The 25,265-nt window shown below is 41.5% G+C and overlaps 1 long non-coding RNA gene across 2 annotated transcripts in view; it reads right to left on the reverse strand.

Annotated features, from left to right (window-relative positions):
- Positions 1-2,035: 2,035 nt before the first annotated feature.
- LOC107967725 (uncharacterized) overlaps positions 2,036-25,265 on the reverse strand; it is a 53,756-nt gene continuing 30,526 nt past the window's right edge. For both annotated transcript variants that reach the window (XR_008548480.2, XR_010152735.1), the window contains one exon: positions 2,036-4,020. This is a non-coding gene — a long non-coding RNA (uncharacterized LOC107967725). The remainder of the gene's footprint in view (positions 4,021-25,265) is intronic.

The raw sequence follows: 25,265 nt of genomic DNA on the forward strand, positions 1-25,265 counted from the left end.
ATACCAGGTATTTGTGAAGCTATAGAGTAATGGAACACACATACGTTACTATTGGGAGTGTAAATTGGTGCAATCACGTTGAGAAACTGTTAGTATATACCGAAGTTGAACATATGCCCACCCTATGACCCACTAGTTCTATTCCTAGATATATGCCCAGAAGAAATGCATACAAGTGTTTACTAAAAGCCGAACATAAGAATGTCCATAACAGCATTATTTAAAATAGCCAAATTAAAAACAATTCAAATGTCCTCAAACAATAGAATGGAGAGATAAACTGTGATATATCCATGAAATGGCAAACTAATTAAAATGAAGACACTGCTGCCACGTACAACAAAATGGATGATTATCACAAGTGTAAAGTTGAGCAAAAGAAGCTAGACATCAAATAATACACACTTTATAGAAAACTCAAAAGCAGGTGAAACTAATGTATGGTATTAGCAGTCAGCAGAGTGGGCATCTTTTGGAAGGAGAGTGGAGACAGTGGTTGGAAAGGTGCCCAAGAAGGGCTTCTCAGATGCTGTCAGGGTTCTGTAGGTGAGTGATCTGGGTGGTGCTTGCATGGGTTATTTTGTGCTACATGCATATTTTCTGTATGTGTGTTTTAATTCTATAAAAGGTGTATTTAAAAAAAGGTTATGGAGACAGAAAGGACATAGATGAAAGAATAGGAGGCAAGGCAAGTCATCTGAATTTATACATTCTTTGGCATCAATTGTAAAATGCTACAGAAATTTAGAGAAGGGAGAAATCACTGAACTATATTGGTCAGAAAGTGTTTTCTTGAACTTGGTAAAATTGATTTGGGTGTGGAATAATGGCAGGATTTGGACAGGATGAGAGGGTAAGATGGGGACACAGGGACAGTCTTGGAGAGGGTGGGGCCAAGCATATTCCACTCACTGTGATTGACAAAGAGGGGACTTGGTTGGAGGAAAGATTCCCTTTGGAGAGTGAAAAACAGTCCTCATCATATTGCTTGAGCTTTATATGGCACATTATAGTTTACAAACCTTTCTTGTGCTCTCTGTTATTTGATTATAACAATAACTCCATTTATTGCTGATACAGACTCAAGTTTAGGAAGATTAAAGTCATTTGCTTAGAGCTACTTGACAGCTGGGGCTATTTTCCTGGTCTAAGGAACTGCTGAACTGGATCCAATCCTAGTTCCATCCAATCTTAGATCCTAATAGTCATAAAATTCTGAAAGAATGTGTCAGGAGATGGTCTATCAGGAAATGTAGAGAGTGACCTGTTGGCACAGAAATGTCTTGTAAATACATTTGTCAATTCATTATTTTCTTCCACTGAGTAAAGAAAGGTCTGTTTTCCACGTTAGAACACATATTGAGGTATCCCTAAATCTTAAACAACTTTTCATGATAAACAGCCCTAATGAAATTCCTGGGAAGCTTCTAAGATAGGAGGATTTTGCATTCAGCTTCCTCTGTCCCATCCTTGGGCTTGCAGGCAACTGTAGCCAAGAGCTATGGTCTCTCTTGAGATGGTAGAAAGCTGCCTTGTCACATTAGGCTGCAAAAGTCGTCCTGTTTCCTCCTTTCTCTAAAAGAAGAATGAAGTTCACCTCTGGTGGCTTTATCTTTCCAGGAAAAGGAAACTCAGGTCTAAAGCCATCCATTTACAGATGAGGACACAATTATAAACTGGGACACTTGATGGCTTTCAGCTCACAGCTCTTGTGGCTTAGGTCTCTGGGTGCCAGGTTCCAGACCTGGACCTGCCACAGAAGTATCGGCTGATCTTGGAAAAATCATGAAACCTGTTTGTTTCTAATATCTCCTTGGGATACATTTGGTAAACAGTGCTTTGGCTGAAAAAGAGTGGATGCCGGCATGAGGAAAATGGAGATCTTAACAAATGTGTAGAATGTTAATTCTTCCATGTCTTTCTCTTCCTTTAGGTGTTTTTCAGCCCTAGCTATACATTGGAATCAACTGGCAAACTTTGAAAAAATCACAAAGCCTATGCCACAACCCAGAGGTTCTGAGGTGCAGCCAGAGTATAGAACCTGTGATCTAGGTAATGGCTCTCACTGGAAAACAGCTGTGGCACTGGTATAGGAGCAATGAGGGGCTCACGCAGAACTCCCTGTGTGGGCTCACCTGGCCTTCCAAAGGCCCAGCCTGACCACTTGGGACCAAAGTGACCCTTACTATTAAAGGCTTTTAACATTCACAGAAAGAAAGTACGTCAAGGGTGTGTGAAATCATGACAGAAGTTCCTCCTCCTAGGAACTATCATAGGAAATTACCCTTTATACCTAAGAATAAAGACCGGATAGAGAGAAGCCAGCTCTATCCACAACCAACAGATGGCGCTATTGTCCAATGCCCTGCCATTTAGGTCTCTGCCAACCACTTACTCCTTAATACTTGGTAATTTGCTGCATTTGTGCATGATTTTGAAATGTTCTAGAAACATTTTTGACTCCACATATCTGAGAAGTGCAAAAGTAGCAATAATATTAAAAGTGTTACTTAAAAAAGGAGCATAATTATGACAAAATGAAAGTAGAAACATTTTTAAAATCAGAAGGCAGTGAGAAAATAAAATGTAAGTTTGTACATGCATGTGGAATTAATTTTTAGACAGTAGGAACAATTGCAAAGGGCAGAGTTGATCATGAATCCTGAGAAAAGTGTTGTGCCTCTGCAACTGACAATAAAGAGCAAGAGATACAGAAATGAATGAAATGGAAAAGTTTATAGTGTGCGGCTAGATAATTACAATGCCTGATATGTGCTTTATCTTCACCATAAACTATGCAAGTGCTCTCCTTTCTTTCATCATCACCCAGCCAGCCAAAATCAACCACTGTCAATTAGACTGTTTTTAACTTTGGAGAAGGCTGGGGGTTGTTCTAGAATTTGGAACTAAGCATGGTAAAAGCTCTGCTACTTAACTTCAGGGACTAGTTCTGTAATCTGAAAGACAATCTATACTCTCAAATCTACGCTACTTCAAGGTGGCAAGGCAGCCCAGTCTGACACTAACCATAACTGCTAAGGAGGTCTCTTCTCTACCACACCTGCAGAAATGGTTGGGGAGAAGGGTTAAATTAATGAACTTAAAACATCTTTGGCAAGTGACACTATTGCTTGGAAAAAAAAAAAGAAAAATGAGACATTTAACTGGTCCATGTTAGGAAAAGATGCTTGGTAGAATGTATCAGCAGGAATAAGAGTATGTCTGATTTAAAGCTCTGAAAGTTTGATATTCTGTTATTTACTGAAAGTACACTGGGAAACTGCAAGCTCAGCCTCTCTAAGACACTTTGAATTTATAGTGTATCAGTCAGGATCCAATTAGAGAAGTAGAACGAATAGGACATAAATATTAAGAGGTTTATTACAAAGAATTGGCTTATGTGATTGTGGGGGATGGCTAGGCAAGTCTGAAGTCTGTAGGGCAGGCACTCAGGAGGGCAGGCTGGAACTGTCAGGCACAGGTGGAAGCTGCCATCCGCAGGTGGAATTTCTTCCTCTTCAGGGAAGCCTCAGCTCTGCTATTAAGGCCTTTCAGCTGATTAAATTGGGCTCACCTGGATTATCTAGGATACGCTCCCTTTGTTAAAGTCTACTAATTATAGTCTTAAATTACATTTACAAATTCCATTCACAATAACACCTAGATTTGTATTTGATTCTGTAACCAGAGACTGTAGTCTATCCAAGTTGACACAACAAAAAGACAATCACAGGCTAGATGCGGTGGCTCATACCTGTAATCCTACAGTTTGGGAAGCAGAGGCAGGAGGATGGCTTGAGGCCAGGCATTCAAGACCAGCCTGGGCAACAAAATGAGACCCCATTTCTACAAAAAATTTAAAAAAAAAAAAAACTTAGCTGAGTATGGTGGCATGTGCCTGTAGTTGCAGCTACTTGGGAGGCTGAGGCAGTAGGATTGCTTGAGCCCTGGAGTTCAAGGCTGCCGTGAGCTGTGATCACTGCACTCCAGCTGCCTAGGTAACAGAGTAAGACACTCTTTCTAAAAAAAAAAAAAAGAAGAAGAAAATTAAGACCATCATAAATAGTGTTTGGAAATAAGACTGTTTCTGAGTAGAAGCGCTTCTAGATTAAAAAAAAAAAAAAATCCCGTATGCCCTAGGAACTGGATTCTTTATATAGAAACCATAGATGTCATGGTCTGGGGGATCTGGTGATATTCTTATGTACATAAACCCATTCATTTATTTAGTTATTCAACAAATTTCATTGCATACTTACTATTTGCTAGTCTCTGTAGTAAGTGCTGACACTATAGGAACATGATCCTTACCCTCGAAGGCCCACAGACTAGTAGGAGAGACAGAGACACTCTGAGTTCCAATACCTTGTGGCAAATGGTAGTTCAGTTGAGCCTCTAAACCTAGTTGTGAAATTAAGGAAGAGGCACTTAAACAGAATCTAGACTTAAGCCCAGGGGGATGCAGCATTTAGAGATGGAGAGAAGGGGTGGAAGAAGAGTCATCATAGTGATAATCCCAGCCCCAGACCATGCTGACCCCCACAGAGCTGGTGCTCAAGTGGTCAAACATATTGTAAAGGGCCAACTCAGGGAAGACTCTCCTAGGTCACTCCTACTTTATGTGTCTTTCAGCCTTCCTGTTAATGGTATGTCCACAGCACCCTCAGCCTAGCCTCTAGGTCTTCATGGAGGTGCTGCTTCAGCCAGAGGTGAGTTTGCTGCCAAGACTGAGAACCTGCACCTGCTCCAGGTGCTCAGAGCAATGGCTTTCTCTTCCCATCTCAGCTTGGCCAGTTCATCTGCTTCCCTTCAGAACATCTACCCCCTTTACCCATGTTTTTCCTCCCTTGATGTTTTTCTTCCCTTGACCTCCTTTCAAGTAATCAGGCATGTGCACTGGTCATCTGCACTATTCGTTAGCCTAGGAATCTATTCTTTTTCAAAATGGATTAAGCAATGTCTTCCCTACCTCCATCTCAGGACAGTGAGGGTAAATGAAGCCCACTGTGAAGCTCCTTAGAACTGGTACTGCCACACAAAAGTAAAGTACAGGTTGGGTATTGCCATCATCTGTCTGTCTCTATATCTATCCATCCATCCATGCTGTCTAATCACTCCTAAGCTGTGTGTGACAGAAGGATAGAAAACATTGTTGAATCTATAATACCTAGTACAGTTTCTACAGCTTCTGCACAAAGCAATTGTTCATTAATTTTCTAGTGAAGACAATGATAATGAGACCATCTGAGGGTTTGGGAGACAGATCATTGCAAACAGCTACACCACTGATACTAGAATTCCTAGAATGTCCCATCTCCTACCTCTGGCTAATTGCTTCTTTGAGACTCAGTTTAACACACCATCTTTGCTAAGAAAGCCTTCTGTCCTCAGTACCTTAGTACCAGTACTCATGTCTGAGTTGAGTACCTTCTCCTGCTACCATAGAATCCTCTGCACACTTTGGTCATTTCTCTTACTGTGGTGGACTTTGTCTCTTGACATGAAGGGAAGTTCTATGAAATGAGGGATTATGTTCTAATAATATTTATCAGCATGGCTCAATTCCTGGCACAATGCAAGAATGCCATAAATAATAAATTAGTAGTATGATGTGTATTCCCTTGATTTTTGTCTGAATATTAGCCTCATGCCATATAGACTGTTGTGTAGAGGAAATATTACTTAGATAGGTGCTTAAAGATTTCTTTTGTGGCCTTGTCAAATGGGTAGAAAAAATGAAGTCAGGAGGTCTGGGTTGAGTTTTTGACCCTACATTTTCTTAGAGAAGATATGATTCCAAGCATTGTGCTTCTTTGAAGCTTCTCTTGAGCAGATGTTGTGGGTTTTACTGAGACTGTGTCCCTCACAGGGGCTGGAGACCTAGGAGGTTAGCTTCAAACAGGGACAGAAAAATGCACCAACACCCAAGGAACTTCTAAAGGGTTACTGGTGGAATAATATTATCCTTCCATTTGTGTTAGTTTGTTTGTTTTTTAAACCTCAGAGTGTTCATATGTGTCCACAATATTGTGGACTCTTTAAAAGGAGTCAGAATGTCAGAATTTGTTTTTGTATGTCTCGTTTCTAGCACAGAGTAAGCACTCGGTAAATATTTACTGATTTATATTAATATATCTGTCGAGCATGTACCTTCAAGTTTGGGACAAGGTTCTGATTTTATTGCCCCTAGTTATTGATCCATTTCTCCACTAGACCATTTCTTTTTGCTCTGAGGTGCCCGGCAATGTGATCCCACAGCACACATATGGAATAGCCTGGCCAGGTTACCTCTTTAGACAAGTGAGTCAGAAAGACAAAGGCAAAGGAATTGTGAGTCATGCATTCCAGGGAGGACATACACAGCAACGTAACTCATTTTTAATAACGGGCTCAGAATTATGAATTAAAGCATTAACTAACACCCTGTGGTGTCCTGGAATGTGACCACCAAAAAGCCATTGCCATAGGGGCAGGTCTGGGTTGGTTCAGCAACTTTCAAATGCCAGCTGGACTACAGGAAGAGTTTGTTGCATTAAGTAATTTATGGGGTGCTACGAAGTTCCTTAAGCTATTATTAAAAACATGCAAACTCCTCCTTGGTTAGACCTCTAGTAAGTCAGACTTCTAACTAAGCAGAACTGATAGGCCTGTCTTTTGATGTTTAACGAGTTCTGCAGCAGATGTGAGATGTGATGGACAGGGCTGTGGTGGTGATTTACTGGTCATGAAACAGAATGATGAGAGCCCTCTCCTGAAAAAAGAAAATGTAGCCAAAGGACGGGTTCCCCCCCGGCCCCCCACAACCCCTGGCCTTCCTCTCCCACCAATCCCTTCCCCTTCTTTCTTTCTGCATGTGTTTTTGATTTCCTTACCCCCCTGCCTCTCAAGACTGGGATCATTTCCATTCAGGCACACACAGAACACTGCAAACTAATTAGCCTTGGATACAGCCACAGGAAGTCAGGCTGCCAAATCCTCTTTCCCCCACAATTCCTCAACTTTCTGAGCCTGCCTCAGGCCCATGGCCTTGCACTGGGCCTCTCTGTATAAGTTGCCAGTTCTAATTTTGCAATTTCCCTTCACCTTATCGAATATGCCCCAAGCCTGCCAGTGGATGGAGAGGGAAAGGCTTTGGATTCAGTCTTGTCCTCTGGACTTTTTCCACTAGCCCCTTCTCTGCTTTCTCCCTACAATTAGGGAGACTTGTTTGGATACAGTTTCAGTGTTGACTTGTTAATCTGACCTTTGTTAATGCTTTTTAAAGGAGAGCATTGCCCATAATGCAAGAAGCTTGGGAGAGTTCCCCACTAGGCTCTTCCATCCCACTCACATCCCCAACTCCCAGGGGCCCTGTACCTCTGACTTTTCATAAAGGTTAAACTATTTTCCCACAAACTGTAGATGTCAGCCCTTCCCTAACTGATTTAGCTTGAGAGCCCTTCACACTTACTGGAATAGGGTGTGAAAGGAAGACGAGGAGAAGAGAGAGGGCTGAGAGGTGGAGAGTTGATAGCGTGGGCTCTGGGACCCATACAGGGGAGGCATGGCGTGTGGGCTCCTCATAAGGGGCACCACTCTATGGAAGCCCTGAATTAGAGGCAGTCAATGGTAGTTCTCAGGTCACATCTAAGCCACAAAATAGAAAATTGGTTGCCAACATTTAAAAATCAGAAGATTTCACATAAAAATCCAAATTGCTTGCTTCCCAGAAGAAAATTAGATCTGGCAACACTGAATCAACGTTCAGGCTTCCATGATACAATTGGCTGAAGCTGAGTAGCTCCTCCATCCTAGAAGTGGAGCATAAACTCTCCAGGTCACTAAAGTCCCCACTCCCCACTATTGTCTTACTTGATATTACCTACCTGGCTCATGAAAACATTTGAATTTGCCGCTTGTGCTCTAAATAGAGAAAGGGAAATTTAATATTGAATCATAAGATACTTGGCAGGCTAGAAAGTATGACTTTTCCTCTTTTCTATATCATTCAATCACATCAATGTACATACCATGTTAAAGTAATTGCCTGTTGAGTTCTTGGGCTTCCTTCCCTATTAGACTGTGAGCTTGCTGAAGGCAGGGGCCTTGGCTGTCTTGTTCATCATTATACCCCCAATGCTTTGCATAGTGCTTAGGCATTCAACACGTTTTTTGACAGAGTTTGTTGATTTGCTTTCTCATTCATCAAACTTTGTTGAATATTTCATGCATTGTGCTAGGTATCATGAAACATGTTCATGATATGTGACATGTTCCTCAGTGAGTTCAGAGAGCAGAAAATAAGATGTGCATAAAAGGCACAGAATTCAAGAAGTACCAAAAAATGTGCTTTTGTAAAGCAAGTTCTATGGGTGAGCTTCTTAGAGAAGGATGCATTTGAGTAGGCTTTATAGGATGGGTAGCATTTGGCATGGTATTCACTTACTTTTTTTTAACCACATACTTTATCTCACCTGTGCATTACAGGGCCCATTTTTTATCTCCAATTTTTATCTCTCTCAGTCTGCCAGTGACTGAATTATATTAATTTCTAATAGTTGTTAAATGGCTTTGTTGCTGTGTGGTGGAGGCCAGATACTATGGAAAGCCATGAGCTCCAGCCCACATTGTGGTAAGCCTAGCAGAATAGAAATAGATGCATAATAAATACTTCCCATGATAATGGGGAGGATTATCAAAAGTCTTGATAATGATGATAATGAAATAGCTTGGGCAGAAGGCGAAAACATTAAATGTACCAAATGTGAAATGCAAAGCAGTAAAATCATCCTGTTTTCATGAGCTTCAATGAAACAGATGTGCACTGTCACCTAAGCACTCCATGCGGTGCTTTTCTGGACCTATTGCCACCTACAGTGGCACCTAACACCTAAGCTATGTTAGGTAGCAGAGTTCACCCAATCCTTGTGAATCAAAGAAGTCCTCTTGGGCTCTCAGTTCAGTACTTGGAATTCCCTTTTCTAAAAGCCTGTTCACTGTAACCATCATTTGCCATTCGGATGGGAATAATCTCACGTCACCTTTGTTCATTGGGCCTTGCTCCAGAGAGGCAGGAAAACTATGGTCAGGAGTGTTACAGGGAGGGGAAGGTACTCAACCAGGAATATTTCAAAGAAAGTAAATCTATGCCTAACATGTTTTCTTTTACACAAACTACATAGCACTTGAATTATGTTACCATTGATAGAGTGTCATTAAATATATGCTTAAACTATGATCAAATCATGATGGGTGTCATCAGTAAAATACCACTAAAGGGAAAGTATTTGAAAGTTCAGTATTATTAGTTCAGTAGAAATTAGTATACACAGTTCATGGCAAAATGCTCATTCCAGGAGCCCTATAGAAATATATCTGCAATAGTCATTATCAATACAATCTTAGACCTCTTAAAAAATCTGAAATTATAAATTATATACATATAATAATGGTATAGATATGCTAACTATAAAATGAAAACCTCAGCTCCAAAGAGGCTTGAGTTTTCACATTAGATATTTAGTCATCTAAATTCTGGATAGGAAACACTTAACATCTATGTTGTGACTCAACCCTCCCATACCCATTACAGACATTGCTAATTGATCACAGAGCTTGTTCCTATGGTACTAAGAGTTGTCCCTCAAAGACTTTTCAGATTATATTGGCTTCATATGCTTTAAATTTGCATTGTATGGTTAATTTGAACGTGATTATACTTTCAGTATATTCCCGCTGGCAAGCTGGGTTTTTTAATAATTTTAATTTGCTAAGATCTTCAGATCTGAAATTTTGGAAAGGGCTCCACTTGTTGAATAACATGCTTGAATACTTCTATGTTTACAGTAGATGGGAGAGAATCTCAGCATATTTTTCTTCTGGTTTTCATGTGGTCAATGATATCATTATGGCACCCATGGTGGATGGGGCAAATGTTTACAAACAGCCATAAAAGCTGCATTGCTTTACAAATATTACAAATGTTTATTAATTTGAGAGCTTCACAGATAGCATAAGTCTATGAATGAATGCTCAAAGAAAACTTAAGAAACAAAGATTTTTCAGCACTGTGCTCAGACTGCCACTCCCAACTACTGAACTTAACATTCACGTTGAAACTTATTTTCCATCCATAATGTAGATCTTCACAAAAACAAAATGTTTCTGAAGATATATTTCAGGTCACATCAAAGAGTACTTGTAGAGTGCTTACCAGCTCACCTGCAGTATTCAATTTAATCCACCTAATATCCCTGAATGAAAGATATTAAAATTCCTATTTTACAGATAAGGACACTGAGATTTGAAGGATGATATTAAAGAAAGATGGATATTTTACTGCAAGTTAGTTATCTGGTCTCAGAGCCAATAGAGACTTGATTATATGTGACAACTCCAAATTGTCAGGTTATACCAGGATTTATACAGCAGAATTTCTTAAATACATCTTACCCCTCACTCTGTTCCCAATTTTACTCTGGTTTTTAGAATCAATCTCTCTATTTTTGCTTAACCATTATTCCTCTTTCTTCTTCCTCTTTTCCCACTGAAGTGTGCTCTGTAGCTCTACAGATTATAGCACAAGACTCCATCTCAAAAAATAAAATAAAAAAGACTTCTCAAGTGAAGAGGTAGAGCCCTTGCCCAGCCCAAGCCACCAGCACTCAGCTATCTCAGGAAGACAGTTGAGTCCTCACTCTGGTTAAAGCCACTCAAGCTGACAGTCCATATCCAATAAAGATCTGTGTCTCTGGAATCTTTGATCAGAAGAATTCTGATACAATGCAAATAATTGGTCCAATTTGTCTTCTGGTTCCCAAAGAAGATCAGGTAGAATGACCACTTGAAATTAGCCAAAAAAGCTCATCTCTAATTACAGGAGCAATTTGGCATTTAGTGATCTATCCCAGCATTAGTTCACAAAAGACCCTTCTATGTGTGCTGCACAATAAGATATGATGTAACAAGCTTGGATTCCATAGTACATAGTATTCAAGAAGGACTACATAAAGCAAGTTGCTGAGAAGGGGTTAACAGCAGTGCAGGTATTACTTTGAAGCATATCATTCCAATAATTGATATGAGCATTAGAGGATTCTCTCTCTTTCTCTCCCTCTAGCCTAATTTTCAAAAGGCATCAACCCTTAAGATACCATCAATTTTCTTGCCCTGGTATTTGAAATGGGGTACCTCCACAGCTTATCAGTACAGGTTTTCTAAAGTTTCCATGGTATTCAACCACCAAATAAAAATTCAGGAGAATACAGTTGTCAAAACCATTGTCACCCTAATAAAAATATATGCTAAAAATACATGTGCTTTTGATTCAGATCTTAAATTGTGAAGTACACTGGATCTACATAGGTCAAGCTGAGCCACAGCCCAGTGATTTTTGACCTGTATATAATCTATATGATTCAAGTTTTCACAGTCTTTTGTAGATAACTTAAGGGCTGCACTTTAGCAATGGTGAAAATTGGACTTGAGAATCTACGTGTCTGAAATTCTTCAAAACCTAGGAATGACTTTTAAGATGTATCTAATATCTAATCTCATATGATCATAGTGCAGAGATAAAATCTTCCAAGGAGTTATGTTGATTATGAGAAAGTGCTTCTGTGTGTTCTCCTCAAACTATGTGTTCTTAGTCTCCCCAGAGAACCATGAAATCTGCTTATTTCTTATGTAGTCAAAGAATTATCATGAAATTCTCCTCACTGGGCAGGAATTTTGTGCTCCATACCTTCTTTCAGTTACAATTCACAGTTAACATACAATAAATAAATAAATAAATAAATAAATAAATAAATAAATAACTGAAATACACATTTTCACTACACCATTCATTGTAATAATTGTCATCACCTTCTATAGACTTCTTTGCCTGTGATTAATGACAAGTTGAGGTGCTGATTTGGACACTAGCATAGGAAATCTGGGTGACATTTGGCTAAATGTACATGGATTAGGAGCCTCCTGAGTAGTGAGACCAAAACCCAAAGATAATTGTTAATAGTTTATTATTAAATAGAAAAGCATTACGTTATTGGTGTTCAATCACTGAAATCTTCCCTATAAACTTTATAAAATTAATCAGGGAAGAAGGGAGGGAGATAAACAAAAATAAACAAGCTTGCAGCACATTCCACATTACTCATGAGGGAAGCCTGCTCTCGGACCTGCTTCCTTACAGTTGTTTGGTGCCTACTGTGCTAGAATCAGGTAGACCCTAGATTATAGTTCTCCTGAACTGTTCTATAGATAATGACTTGAACATTATGAAACATTACATTTTCCCGTTGAGATATTCCTTCAGTTTCTGTGTACTGATGAAACTACTGACTCAGCTGGTCTGAAGGATCCCAAGAGGAGCTGACTCATCAAACAAGGCAGTTTCCACATCCTAATGTTTTCATCCCTGCTTGCCCCAACCAATCAACAGCCTCAAGTTTCCAGCCCCTCACCCTCCATAATCCCCTTAAAACCCTAGCCAAGGACTCCTCATGGAGATGGACTTGAGAGTCTCCTTCCACCTCCTTGTGCAGTGCCCTGAGATCGTTAAACTCTTTTTCTACTGCAAATCCTGCTGTCTCAGCGTATTTAATCTGTTACTGCACAGGGGGCATATGAACCTGTTGGTCCTATAACATCATCAGTAAAGCAACTATAGAGTACTGACCTAGAACACTTACTTCCTTTTTCCTGTTATCCCTTTATATCTTACATGATTATATTCTAAGAATACCCTCTATTATTGAGGAATAAAACCATACACAGGCATATTGGACACACCTGGCTCAACATTTCTTAAACTGTTTACTCTAATAAAAATGTTATCAAGATGGAAAAGATTTTAGTTCAATTTATTCTGAAGTGGAGCAGAAAACCATCTATATGCATGTTACCATCCCTGACAGTTCAGCTTTTTTTTTTTAAGATGGAGTCTGGCTCTGTCTCCCAGGCTGCAGTGCAGTGTGATCTTGGCTCAAAGCAATCTCTGTCTCCCAGATTCAAGCGATTCTTCTGCCTCAGCCTCCTGAGTAGCTGGGACTACAGGTGCGTGCCACTGCACCTGGCTATTTTTTGTATTTTTAGTAGAGATGGAGGTTTCACCATGTTGGCCAGGCTGGTCTTGAACTCGTGACCTCAAGAGATCCACCCGCCTCGGCCTCCCAAAGCACTTGGATTGCAGGCCTGAGACACCGCGCCTGGCCTACAGCTCAGCCTTTCTTACTTCACACCCTGCAATGACTCCCAAAACACCTCTCTGGAACACTTTGGTCTCCATAAGGCATAGTTTGAGGAGCAGTAAGTAGAAAAAATGACCTCTAAAGTTTTTTCCTTGCTAATACCATGTGGGTTAATACGGACCTGGAGGACAAACCTCTTAGAGGTGCAAAGTGGAGTGGTTTAGTACCAACTCCAGTCAACTAGTTCTTAATCAACAGAGCAAGACTGGGGAGAAGGGTCCAGTCAAGGAGCATGGAAACCTATTCCAGCAACAGGAGGTCCCCCGACCCTCCACTACAGCCCCACCCCCGCACCCACGGTGTGCAAAACACCTAGTCAAACCACTAGGTGGAGCCAAAATCTTTGAAAAAGATGTGTGCTGAGTTGTCGGGAAGCATGTGTAACCTTCGCATGAGAACTGGGTTCCTTGATAGGTTAAAAAGGAGAAAAAAAGGAGAGAGCATTCTGTAATGTCATGAGTCTATATTGGTTTCCGCCTGCCCAGAGATTACTTTTCAATTTTATCTAAGCCCTTTGTAAAATTTTGAAGTAAAAGGCCTCAGTATTTAAGTTACTGATTGGGTCCTACCGCCATCTCTAGAGTTCTTGTAGTGTCCGGTTCAGATGCTGGTTTAATAGAAACATCACTCCACAGGCAGAATGTGTGTAAGCAGACCTGGAGATGAGCAAATCCAACTATCTCAAAGTGACCATCTAACCTCAGCTGAAGCACCTCTTGGTATATGGAGTCACCAGCACTCGAAGCAACCCATTTCCTTTTCTGCCACGTATGTTTATCACACAATTCTTGCTTTCTATCAAGCCAAAATTTGTTTCCCTGTATCTTCCACTTTTTGTTTCTGGGTCTAATCTCTATATTGTAGGGAATTAGTCTAGTCATCTTAATAACAGTCCTTCAAGCATTCAAACAGCCACCATTGCTCCTGGGTGTCTTCGGTTTTCTAAACCAAAATCTCTTCCTTATTTATTGGTTGTTCCCTTAAACAGACTATAATTTTGTTTTTATTGTGACACTAGAATCATCTTCATAGCAACAACTGATATAACATATCAAGGCATTTTTGTCTTGCTAAACAGCAGCAGAGGCAGTAAACACAGTGTCATCTTAATAATAGTTTAGTAGCTTTAGGTGACTGGAATGCAAGAGACATAGAGGAACCTTGAAAAATCAAGGCAGAGAGTATGGGAAATGGAGCTGGGAAAGGCAAATCAGGCCAGGATAGGAAAGGTCACATATTTCTCCTTTGCATTTATCTGTCATCCACCCATCTTTCCTTTTATTCTACCAACAAATATTTATTGAGCAATTGGCACCATAATAAGCCCTGGGAAGAAAATAGTGAGCAAAACAGACATAGTTCTTGACTTTAGGCAACATGCATTCTAGTAGAGAAAAAATAGACATTAATCAATAAAATCATATGAGTATATATTTATAAATGGCAGCAAGTTCTAGGAAGTAAAAGTGTAGGCATCTATGAAGGAATGTAATGGGGGGCTGATCAAGTTGGGCATGGAATGTTCAGGGAAGGCCTTCCTGGAGGAAGGACCATTTCAGCTGAGATGTAAAGGATAAGAAGTTAGTTATTAGGCAAAGAGGAGGTGGACAGGGTCAGATGGAGGAAAGCATTCCAGACAGAAGGAACAGCATGTACAAAGATCCTAAGGTAGAGAAACTAAAGGAGTGCCAAGATACCCTGAGGATGAAGATGAGGGTAGAAGTGGTGAGAAATGAAGTTAGACAGGGGCACGGTTAGGGGACATTGAAGGCCAAGCTAAGCAGTTTAATCTTTATTTCATGAACAGCTAGAAGCCATTAAGGGAGTATTATCATGTCCAGAGATGGTGGCTTACCCTGTAATCCCAGCACTTTGTGAGACAGAGGTGGGAAGATCACTTGAGGCCAAGAGTTTGAGTCCAGCCTGAGCAACATAGACTCTATCTCTACAAAAATAAACATTTTTCAAAAGAAATATATTTTTTAAAAGCCCAGGCACAGTGACTCACACCTGTAATCACAGCACTTTGGGAGGCTGAGGCAGGAAGATCCCTTGAGTCCAGAAGTTCAAGACCAGACTGGCAACATAATGAGACCCTGTCTCTACAAAAAATTTAAAAATTAGCCAGGTGCAGTGGTGTGCACCTCTAGTCCCAGCTATTTGGGAAGCTGAGGCAGGAGAATCCCTTGATTCCAGGAGTTTGAGGTTACAGTGAGCTATAATCATGCCATGGCACTCTAGCCTGGGTGACAGAGATAGACCCTGTCTCTTAAAAAATAATAATAATAAAGTATTTTCATAAGGTTTTTGTAGTAAGAAACATGACTAGATGTATGCTTAGAAAAATGCTGTGGCCATAGGTGTAGGAGGTTGGACCAAGGACACACTTGGCACAGGGCTGACTGCTGGGGGTCAGGGAGTAGAATGAACCACGTGTGAGAAGAGGAGGACTGAATGAAGAAGGTGACGGTGGGGAGTCATCACTTCAGAATGTACCAGTATGGAAGCTGGAGCAGCTACTATATTTATCTCACAGGACTGAAGGCCGGAAAGAGAAAGAATTTAAATGACTTGCTCAACGTCACATAGCTGGTTGGTGTAGCAGAAGAAGTGTGGGAACCCAGACCCAAACTAAATAACAGTCCACTAGTGATATGGTTTGGCTGTGTCCCCAACAAAATCTCATCTTGAATTGTAGTTCCCATAATCCCCTCATGTAGTGGGAGGGACCTGGTGGGAGGTAATTGAATCATTGGGCAGTTACCCTCATGCTGCTGTTCTCGTGATAGTGAGTTCTAACACGATCTGATGGTTTTATAAGGAGCTTTTCCACCTTTTGCTGGGCACTTCTCCTTTCTGCCACCTTGTGAAGAAGGACAAGTTTGCTTCCCCTTCTGCCATGACTGTAAGTTTCCTGAGGCCTCCCCAGCCATGCTGAACTGTGAGTCAATTAAGCCTCTTTCCTTTATAAATTATGCAGTCTTAGGTATGTCTTTATTAGCAGCATGAGAATGGACTAACGTACCTAGTCATCCCACTTTCTTTTTTCCTGGAAAAGAGATCTTGGGAGTATCAAGAATGGATAATAATGTCTAACAACAGCTGGGCACGGTGGCTCACGCCTGTAATCCCAGCACTTTGGGAGGCTGTGGTGGGCAGATCATGATGTCAGGAGTTCAAGACCAGCCTGGCCAACATGGTGAAACCCCGTCTCTACTAAAAATACAAAAATTATCTGGGCATGGTGGTGCATGCCTGTAATCCCAGCTACTCAGGAGGCTGAGGCAGGAGAATCGCTTGAACCCAGGAGGCGGAGGTTGCAGTGAGCCAAGATTGCACCACTGCGCTCCAGCCTGGGCGACAGAGTGAGACTCTGTGTCAAAATAATAATAATAATAATGTCTAACAACAGTGTTTCTCAGACAAGAAAATGGCAGGGTGGGGGTAGGGGTGTAAGGAGACTGAAACATGTGCTTCTTAAACAGGAACCAGAGTTTCCACAACTTAGCATTGAATAGGAGATCTCTGGGTTTTAAGGTTGCTTGTCATTAACTTGCTTTGTCATTTTCCCTATTCTCTGTTGTGATTATAAAAATGGATGTTAGATCTCTGCATATACTCAGGAAATGGTTGCCACAATTAAGGTAAGAGACATATAGACCACCTCCAAAAGTTTCCTCGTGACTCTTTGTTTGTTTCTTGGGGGTTTTGTTTGCTTTTGTAATAAGAAAATACAAGATCTACCTCTTAACAAATTTTTAAGTGCACAATACAGTCTTGTTAACTACAGTCACAATTAAATTGCACAGCAGATCTCTAGAACTTACTCATCTCAAACTCATCAAGTTGTGTACATTAAATGTGTACAGCCTTTTGTATATCAGTTATACCTCAATAAAGCTGTTTAAAAAAAGAGGTTAGATCTAGAAGGGATTTGGTCTAACGTTTAGTCCAGAGTTTTGCAACTGTGTGTCACAGCACAACAGGGAAGTACAGTCCCTCCAGAAGGGTGCTGCTGGCTGGGCATGGTGGCTCACGCCTGTAATCTCAGCACTTTGGAAGGCTGAGGTGGTTGAATCACCTGAGTTAGGGAGTTGGAGACCAAACTGGCCAACACGTGAAACCCCGTTTCTACTAAAAGTACAAAAATTAGCTGGGCGTGGTGGTGCTAACTTATAATCCCAGCTACTGGGAAGGCTGAGGCACAAGAACCACTTGAACTCAGCAGACAGAGAGGTTGCAGTGAGCTGAGATTACACCACTGCACTCCAGCCTGGGCAACAGAGTGAGACTCCTTCTCAAAAAAAAAAAAAAAAAAAAAAAGCGTGCTGCCAAATGTTCACTGATATGTCCATTTCTGTTATATGTGAATTGCCATTATGGCAATACTGTCTAACAGAATACAGAATTGAGCAGGTCATGTGATCTGGTAAGAAGAGATCACTGGGACCAAGAGCTAAGGGGTATGACCTTTACCAAAACACGCACGAGAATATTGGGAGCAGGCAAGAGAAGCCAAGGTCAGAGCAGATTCTACTGAAACAGCCGCCCAGAACTAAAGGGTGACTGTGCTTAGAGCCCTAAGAGGACACTGTTACAGGCACCGTGAGACTTTTCTGTACTGATATGATGATTATGGGGTGAATTCATGTGGTTCAGAGGCTTTTCATCCCTTCAGGGAGTACTACCAGAACTCCTAGTGTACCTCAAATCCCAAAAAATTAAAACTACTCTTCTAGTCCATAGGGAAAGACCAGGTGACATGACACCAAACACGATTAGGACCCAGTTCTCTATCAAGTATCTACTACTAAAGCCATCCACATAAAAGACCTCCCATTTCGAAGTAGAACAATAATAAATATGAATTTTAAAATATGTAAGGTAATGCCTAAAAATCTAAATTTAAAATAAAAGCACTGGTGATTTGAATGCCAGGGTTCCAAATAAAAATTTGATTTCAAATATTATTTTATTCATTCCTCCAAATAAAATTTAAGAAGCTGATAGATGAGAAGCTTAGATTTGGTTATTTATAAATGACTCAAAGTTTTTTTAATGTCAAAGTCTCCAGAAGCAAGAGAAATACATTCAATATTAAGGAAATGATTACTTGGAATGAGCCAATTTCCATCTTAAGAAATTAACTTTCTGTATCAGACTCATCTTAAGGGTCTCCACAGATTTTCTCAGCCCCACTGTCTCTCAGGCCCTCAATTGCTTGCTTTGCTGTCAGGGTGACCAGCTCTGCACCAGCTAGAGTCTCTAGCTCCTACCACCAAGTCCAAATTTGGATGAAGCTCCACACCACAAGGCATGGAATCTGGCTTCCCCAGGGCATAACCAAAGGACTGGTCATACAACCCAGAAGTGCCAGGGAGTTACTTTTCTAGGGCAGAACATTAACCAATTGGAGGGAAAGAGTGAGAGAGGAGTATTGGATAAATTGTCTCCCTTCCTTCCTTCCTTCCTTCCTTCCTTCCTTCCTTCCTTCCTTCCTTCCTTCCTTCCTTTGTTCTTTCTCTTTCTCTCTTTCTGCCTCCCTTTGTCTCTCTCTCTTTTTCTCTTTTTATCTCTCTCTCTCTCTCTTCCTCTCTCTTCTTTCTTTCTTTCTTTCATTATTTCCCTTTTCTCTCCCCAACTTCTTTCTGCTGGGGGATTGTTTCTGTCTGTAGAGACTTGACTTTAAAGAGTAAACATACACACATTTAAGAGGTATTCATACACCCCCTTATCTAAGAATGGAGAATAGTACCTCTGAAGAATACTTAAATATGTAAATTTCAATGAGCATAATTAGGACTTCAGTGGGACAAAATCACCATTTTTATCCTCTTCCTTGATGAATGCTGCAATGCTGAGCTAAGAAAAGCAAGAAGACAGATGTGTATAATGCCTTTACTTTTTCAGAGATAGGCCTTTAGTGCATTTGAAATTTCTCTGCATACTTTTTTATTGTAAAAACATGCATTATCTTTATTACTATAGGTAATAAAGAGAAGCCAAAATCCAAGGTGCCCACACCAAGCTCCTCAATGCCTTGGAAGATGTTCCAGCTTCCTCTTGTACAGTATGTTAAGCATATCCTTGTGCCAGGTGCTGTTTTATATGCTTTATATACCTTCCTTTAGTTACTTTTTACAATGATCCAAGAAGTGGATGTTATTGTTACTTCCATTTTCCAGGGGAGAAACTGATGCTCAGATTGCTTAGGTAATGTGGTGGTTAATACTGAGTGTCAACTTGATCAGATTGAAGAATACAAAGTATTGATCCTGGGTGTGTCTGGGAGGGTGTTGCCAAAGGAGATTAATATTTGAATCAGTGGGCTGGGGAAGGCAGACCCACCCTTAATCTGGGTGGGCACCATCTAATCAGTTGCCAGTGAGGCTAGAATATAAGCAGGCAGAAAAATGTGAAAAAGAGACTGGCCTAGCCTCCCAGCCTACATCTTTCTCCCGTGCTGGATACTTCCTGCTCTTGAACTCCAAGTTCTCAGTTTTGGAATTCAGACTGGCTCTATTTGCTCCTTAGCTTGCAGACGGCCTATTGTGTGAACTTGTGACCGTGTGAGTTAATACTTAATAAACTCATATATGTATATATATATACACTCATATATGTATATGTGTGTGTGTGTGTGTGTGTGTGTGTGTGTGTGTGTGTGTATCCTATTAGTTCTGTCCCTCTAGTCAGGGTCCCTCTAGGACATTACTCTGACTAACACAGGTAATGTCCGCCGTCACAAGGCATATCAAAGAAGCAAAGCTAATGGATTACAAAGTGCTTGCTCTCTGCCACATTCTTACCCATGACTTCCATTCAGGGTGACAGGTGGCTACCACTCTCAGTTTGTAGGTAGGGAGCATAGGTGCCACCAGCATGAGGAGAATAGTGAAAATAGCACATGCTGCAGGAAAAGAAGCAGAGAATGATGCCATGTTGTCCCCATGTCCCTATCTCAGTGCTTTCACTCCTGGCCAGTCACCACCCTGTCATCTTCCCCCGGGGCAGATGTCAAAGTCAAGGTCCTAGAGAAAACCTTGGCCTCAGCCCTATCAGGTGGAAAGGAGGGGCGCTGGGGGAGAGAGGTCTTCCTTCCATGGACCTCCGCAGCCCCAGGGGAGAGAAGGGGAAGGCCATTTGGGCACTGGCCATTTTTCTCTATACCCCTGTATAGAAGAAGTGAGCTTCAGTCTCCCATCACACACCTCCAACCACAATTTAACCTGCCACCTCCTCAGGTTCATCCGGGCTTTAGCAATTACTCCCTCACATTTTATTAAGACTTGTTTTAACTGCCGAGGGAAAACAGACTCAACATGATGGACGCTAAAAAGTTCATAGGCAACTATTTTGGGCTTCTTTGGCCTTTGACTCCACTGCACCTGGGGCAGCAAACTTCCTGTTCCTTTCTGCCTTGCTAGCCAGGGTTTCCTAAGCTTTGCTCTGCCTCCTCTGCCTAACCCCCTCCTCTGGCTCTTGCTTCCTCTGTCCCTCCTCCCCACCCCAACCAAGTGTGCCAGGCTTGTCCCTGTGCTCATCAGCTCTGAGTCAGATTCCTACCCCTACCTTAGCGGCACCACTTCGAGTTAGGCCAAAGCACTGAACAGGCCCTCTTGCAGTTCCCTGTTCCCAGGCGGGAGCCCCTAGCCCCTCTCTCCTCTCTTCCTCAGGCTTCTTAATGCCTCAAACTCTTCCTTATATTGAAAACCTGCAGAATAGAAAAACAAGCGAACAAAAGACAGATACGCCATGGTGCAATTTATCTTTTTTTATTTATATGATAAATATTTTCATGGCCTAATCTTTGTAAGGAACCAGGATAACATTTGACCTTTGGCTGGTGTTCCACCCCAGAGGACAGCATATCTTAGGGCAGGAGCAAGCAACTGCATGAATAGGGATGAAAAGCCACAGGACAGCTCAGGGCAATTGCTGGAGATTAATGTTCATGCAGGGAGAGGCAGACATGGGGACCAGAGGCTAGGCAGGGTTGAGGTCCTAGTGGGAAGGCGAGCCCTCCCAGGAACACATGCAGACTGCACCCTGTGCTCACCAGGAGCCAAGATTCTTTTAGCTGGTATAATGACAAATTCTGAAATGCATTCTAACATGATACTTTTACTGAAGAGTGGGATAATATGGCATTCGTTATTGCCTGTCCTAGGAGGGGTTTATATTTTAATAAAAGTAAAAACTCAAGCTAAGCAAACTAAACCCTAGAATTCAGGAATCACTGTACAGGCAGGGCAGGGGTTTGGGGGAAGATAGACACCTCAGCCCATGGAAATTACAACAGGAAAATCACTCCCTACACCCACCCTCCTGCATGTTCTCCAAAACTTGAAGAATAACATTACCAGCAGAAGGAAAAACCAGTCCCTGAATCCCACCCCCACCCCCATCCAGTTCCCTCCTTCTTTTGTTAAAGCTTTCTGTAGAGAGCAATGACTGAGAGGATCAAAGCATCTACTTCCTTCCCTTTGATGTGTGGTCTGAGACAGGCTCTGATGTCAGCCACGTGTTGTATTTCATTAGACCTGATATTAAGCTTCCTAGAGGTCAGGACGACCATGCTGCTTTAAGAACCAGGCTATAAGAAGGTTCACTTTGCTGAAAATATCAGAGGTCTCAGCACCCCTTCAGACCCACTAGGAAATTATACAGGTAAAGAAGTTGGAGTGTCTTTTCTTGATCTTTACTGCTTTGTATTATGAGGCCTCTCTTCAAGCTTACTTTTCTGCCAGAACAGTCCATATTCTGCATTCTGAAATCATATTCCTTCCTCATGTCAAATTTTGGAGCTTCAAGCAGGTATGAAGAGGGCAAGTTTTGGAGAGAGCTCTCCTGCTTTCTCTAAAACTGAACCTCAGCTGATTTTAAGCCCTGGGTTATCCTCTGGCCAAGTAAGATGAGCTCTGGGTAATAGCATGAGATTTGCTAGTGGTATTTCAAGAACCAGAGTACAAACTCTAATTAACCTCTCCCCAGAGAAAATTTTTAACCATAAATTTTCTCCTGTTTGTAAAACAAGCGGTTTAAGCTGCACGTATGCCCCAGAGGAATAAATTTCATAGCACATCTTGATTTCAGGCTGCATTCAGACTTTGCTATGGGAAAGTGCTTTTAATGGAAAAACCGAGACTTTCATCTGAGTTAAGGCTGTTCATTTCCCAGGCCAGATTGAAGGCTCAGGCAAAGCCCTGGACCCATCTCTCCTGTGACTGAAGTCACCTTGTCTGCAAAATGGGGGAGTAGTTCTTAACACCACTCGGTGGGCATCAGGTTCCCCAAATACAACCTTAGCACCCTCAAAAAAATTAATAAATTAGAGCTGTCATGCAAAAAGAAAAATAGAGAGAGAATTCTGTTGGACTTCCTTATCATTACTTTATGTTTTCATATATATTTTTTAATTTTTTTCTTTTTTTTTTTGAGACGGAGTCTGGCTCTGTCACCCAGGCTGGAGTGCAGTGGCACGATCTCGGCTCACTGCAAACTCTGCCTCCCGGGTTCACACCATTCTCCCGCCTTAGCCTCCCAAGTAGCTGGGACTACAGGTGCCCGCCACCATGCCCAGCTAATTTTTTTGTATTTTTTTAGTAGAGATGTGGTTTCACCATATTAGCCAGGATGGTCTTTATCTCCTGACCTTGTGATCCTCCTGCCTCAGCCTCCCAAAATGCTGGGATTACAGGCATGAGCCACCGCGCCTGGCCCCTATTTTTTAATTTTCTATAACTTGATGAGAGTATCCTCTTTTCAGTGCTTTGGGCATCTAACAGTCTTCATTAGCCCCAAATAGGAATAGGCCTCTTGACCCTTACCCCAAGCCTCCCTTTTTTGTCTCTGTGAGTCTCACAGCTGAGCCATTTACCTTCCTCCCTTCAGCTGTTTCTGGCCCTTTGGTCCTCTTAAGTCTTGCTCCTATTTGTGCAGAGCAAGGCAGATGCCCTTGCTTTGTCACTGTCCCTAAAAACAATTACAGAGCCCTTTCCTTTGTTGAGTTTTTTTCCCTGATAATTTTTTGGAGACGGATAAAACCAAGTGCAGGGAATTTGCTACAGGCAGTCCTTGTTCTTGAAGTTCTTAGCAGATGGTGCAGATCTGGGCTCATGTCCTGGCTCTGCCTCTCAAAACCAGGTGGCCTTGGTGACTCCCCTAACCATTCTCAACTCAGTCTCCTCATCTGTAAAACTTACTTAGGGCACTGTGTGAAGAGTAACTGAGGATCAAGTAAGGATTCAGAAGGCAGCTCTCTCACTTATCTGAGATAATTTCTCACTCCTCTTCCTCTCTCTCCCTCTAGTCTTCATTCTAGCCACAACAAACTGAAGATGGCATGTCCCATGTGGGCCTTTGCATGAGCCTTTCTCTGGCTAAAATGCCCTTTTTTCATTTCTCTGCTATGCTATCCTATCCTATTCTGTCCTGTCCTATACTGTTCTGTCTTGTCCTGTCTTGGCCTATCCTTTCTTGTCCTGTCCTGTCCGACCCGATCCTATCCTGTCCTGTCCTATCCTTTCTTGTTCTGTCCTGTGCTATGCTATGCTATGCTATGCTATCCTATCCTATCCTATCCCATCCCATCCCATCCCATCCCATCCCATCCCAACCCATCCCATCCCATCCCATCCCATCCTTTCTTATCCTATCCTGTCTTGTCCTAGCCTAGCCTAGCCTAGCCCAGCCCAGCCCAGCCCAGCCCAGCCTAGCCTAGCCTAGCCTATCTTGACCTATCTTGTCCTATCTTATCCTACCCTGTCCTGTCCTATTTTATTCTATCCTGTAATGTCCTACACTATCCTCAAAACTCAGCTCTATTTTCTCTGGGAAAGCTTCTCAGAGAGTTAGTTAACTCCCTCTCCAGTGATGCTGTAGTATTTCAAATGAACATTATGATGTGATAAGTACTGCAAGTTTGTCTACCTATTTCAACTAGACTAAGATCACTACAGAGCAGAGATCAAGTCTTTTGCAGTTTTCTAAATTTATGTGGCACTTCTGTTAATAATAATAGCTACCTTGAATTTACTATGTGCTAGGCAATGTGCTACTCATTCATTTATTCATTCACTGACCCACAAATGTTTATTGAGTACCTGTGGTAGTCCGTAAAGCCTATTTTAAATGCTTACCATATGTGTGTCTCTATGCATCCAGAAAAGTTCAACACTTATAATTTTGAATAAAAATGATGTTTATGTCCATCTGCATAATGTACTAGTTAGTGGGCCTTCATAAATTGGTAAATTCTGTAATTCTCAACTCCAAATGCCAAACAGGATTAATAACGACAACAACAAAACTCTTTAGGACACATTATAATGAAAAGTAAGAGTATCAAAAACAGCTTCCAGAGAGGAAAGGAAGACTGACTACAAAAGAATAAGAATCTGATTCATATCAGACTTATCAACACTGAAAACAAGAAGAACAAAAGGGTAGTTAATATCTTCAAAAATGTGCAAGGAAGAAAGGAACTTTGAATCTAAATTTTCTAATTTGCCATGGCTTGAGGAGGGTGCCATGAGTTGAGAAGTATAGTCATCTCATTTCTGTACCTTGAGGGTAAGTGAGAGCATGGAAAGCATAAGCCTGGGTAGGTATCACAGCCGAAGACCAAGAAAGACAGAAGTCTTGGTCCTCGAGACACTCTCTTCCCAGGATAATATATGTGATCTTAATGCCCGTTCCTCTGGTGCCAGCCTGTGGCACCAGTTACGGTGGTGATAGTGGCAGTCAACCCCATATTTAATGTTCTGCCTAAAGTTCCACTGATAACTGACTTCATCACGCTCTCCTTCTTTCCTAATGATTGAAGTTAAATGGAACCCTAGGCGTTTCTAACCTAAAAGCGAGTGATTAGGAAACATTTTTAATCACACTTACCATGCTCTATTGAAACTGTAAAGCTGGCCCAAAGAAACCAGCTAGAGTAGCCAGATTCCAAGTGTATATCACCAGATAACAGACCAATTTCTTTTTTTTCTTTTTCTTTTCCTTTTTTTTTTTTTTTTTTTGAGGCAGAGT

The sequence above is a fragment of the Pan troglodytes genome, chromosome 1, assembly GCF_028858775.2.
Source record: "Pan troglodytes isolate AG18354 chromosome 1, NHGRI_mPanTro3-v2.0_pri, whole genome shotgun sequence".
Lineage (NCBI taxonomy): Eukaryota > Metazoa > Chordata > Mammalia > Primates > Hominidae > Pan > Pan troglodytes.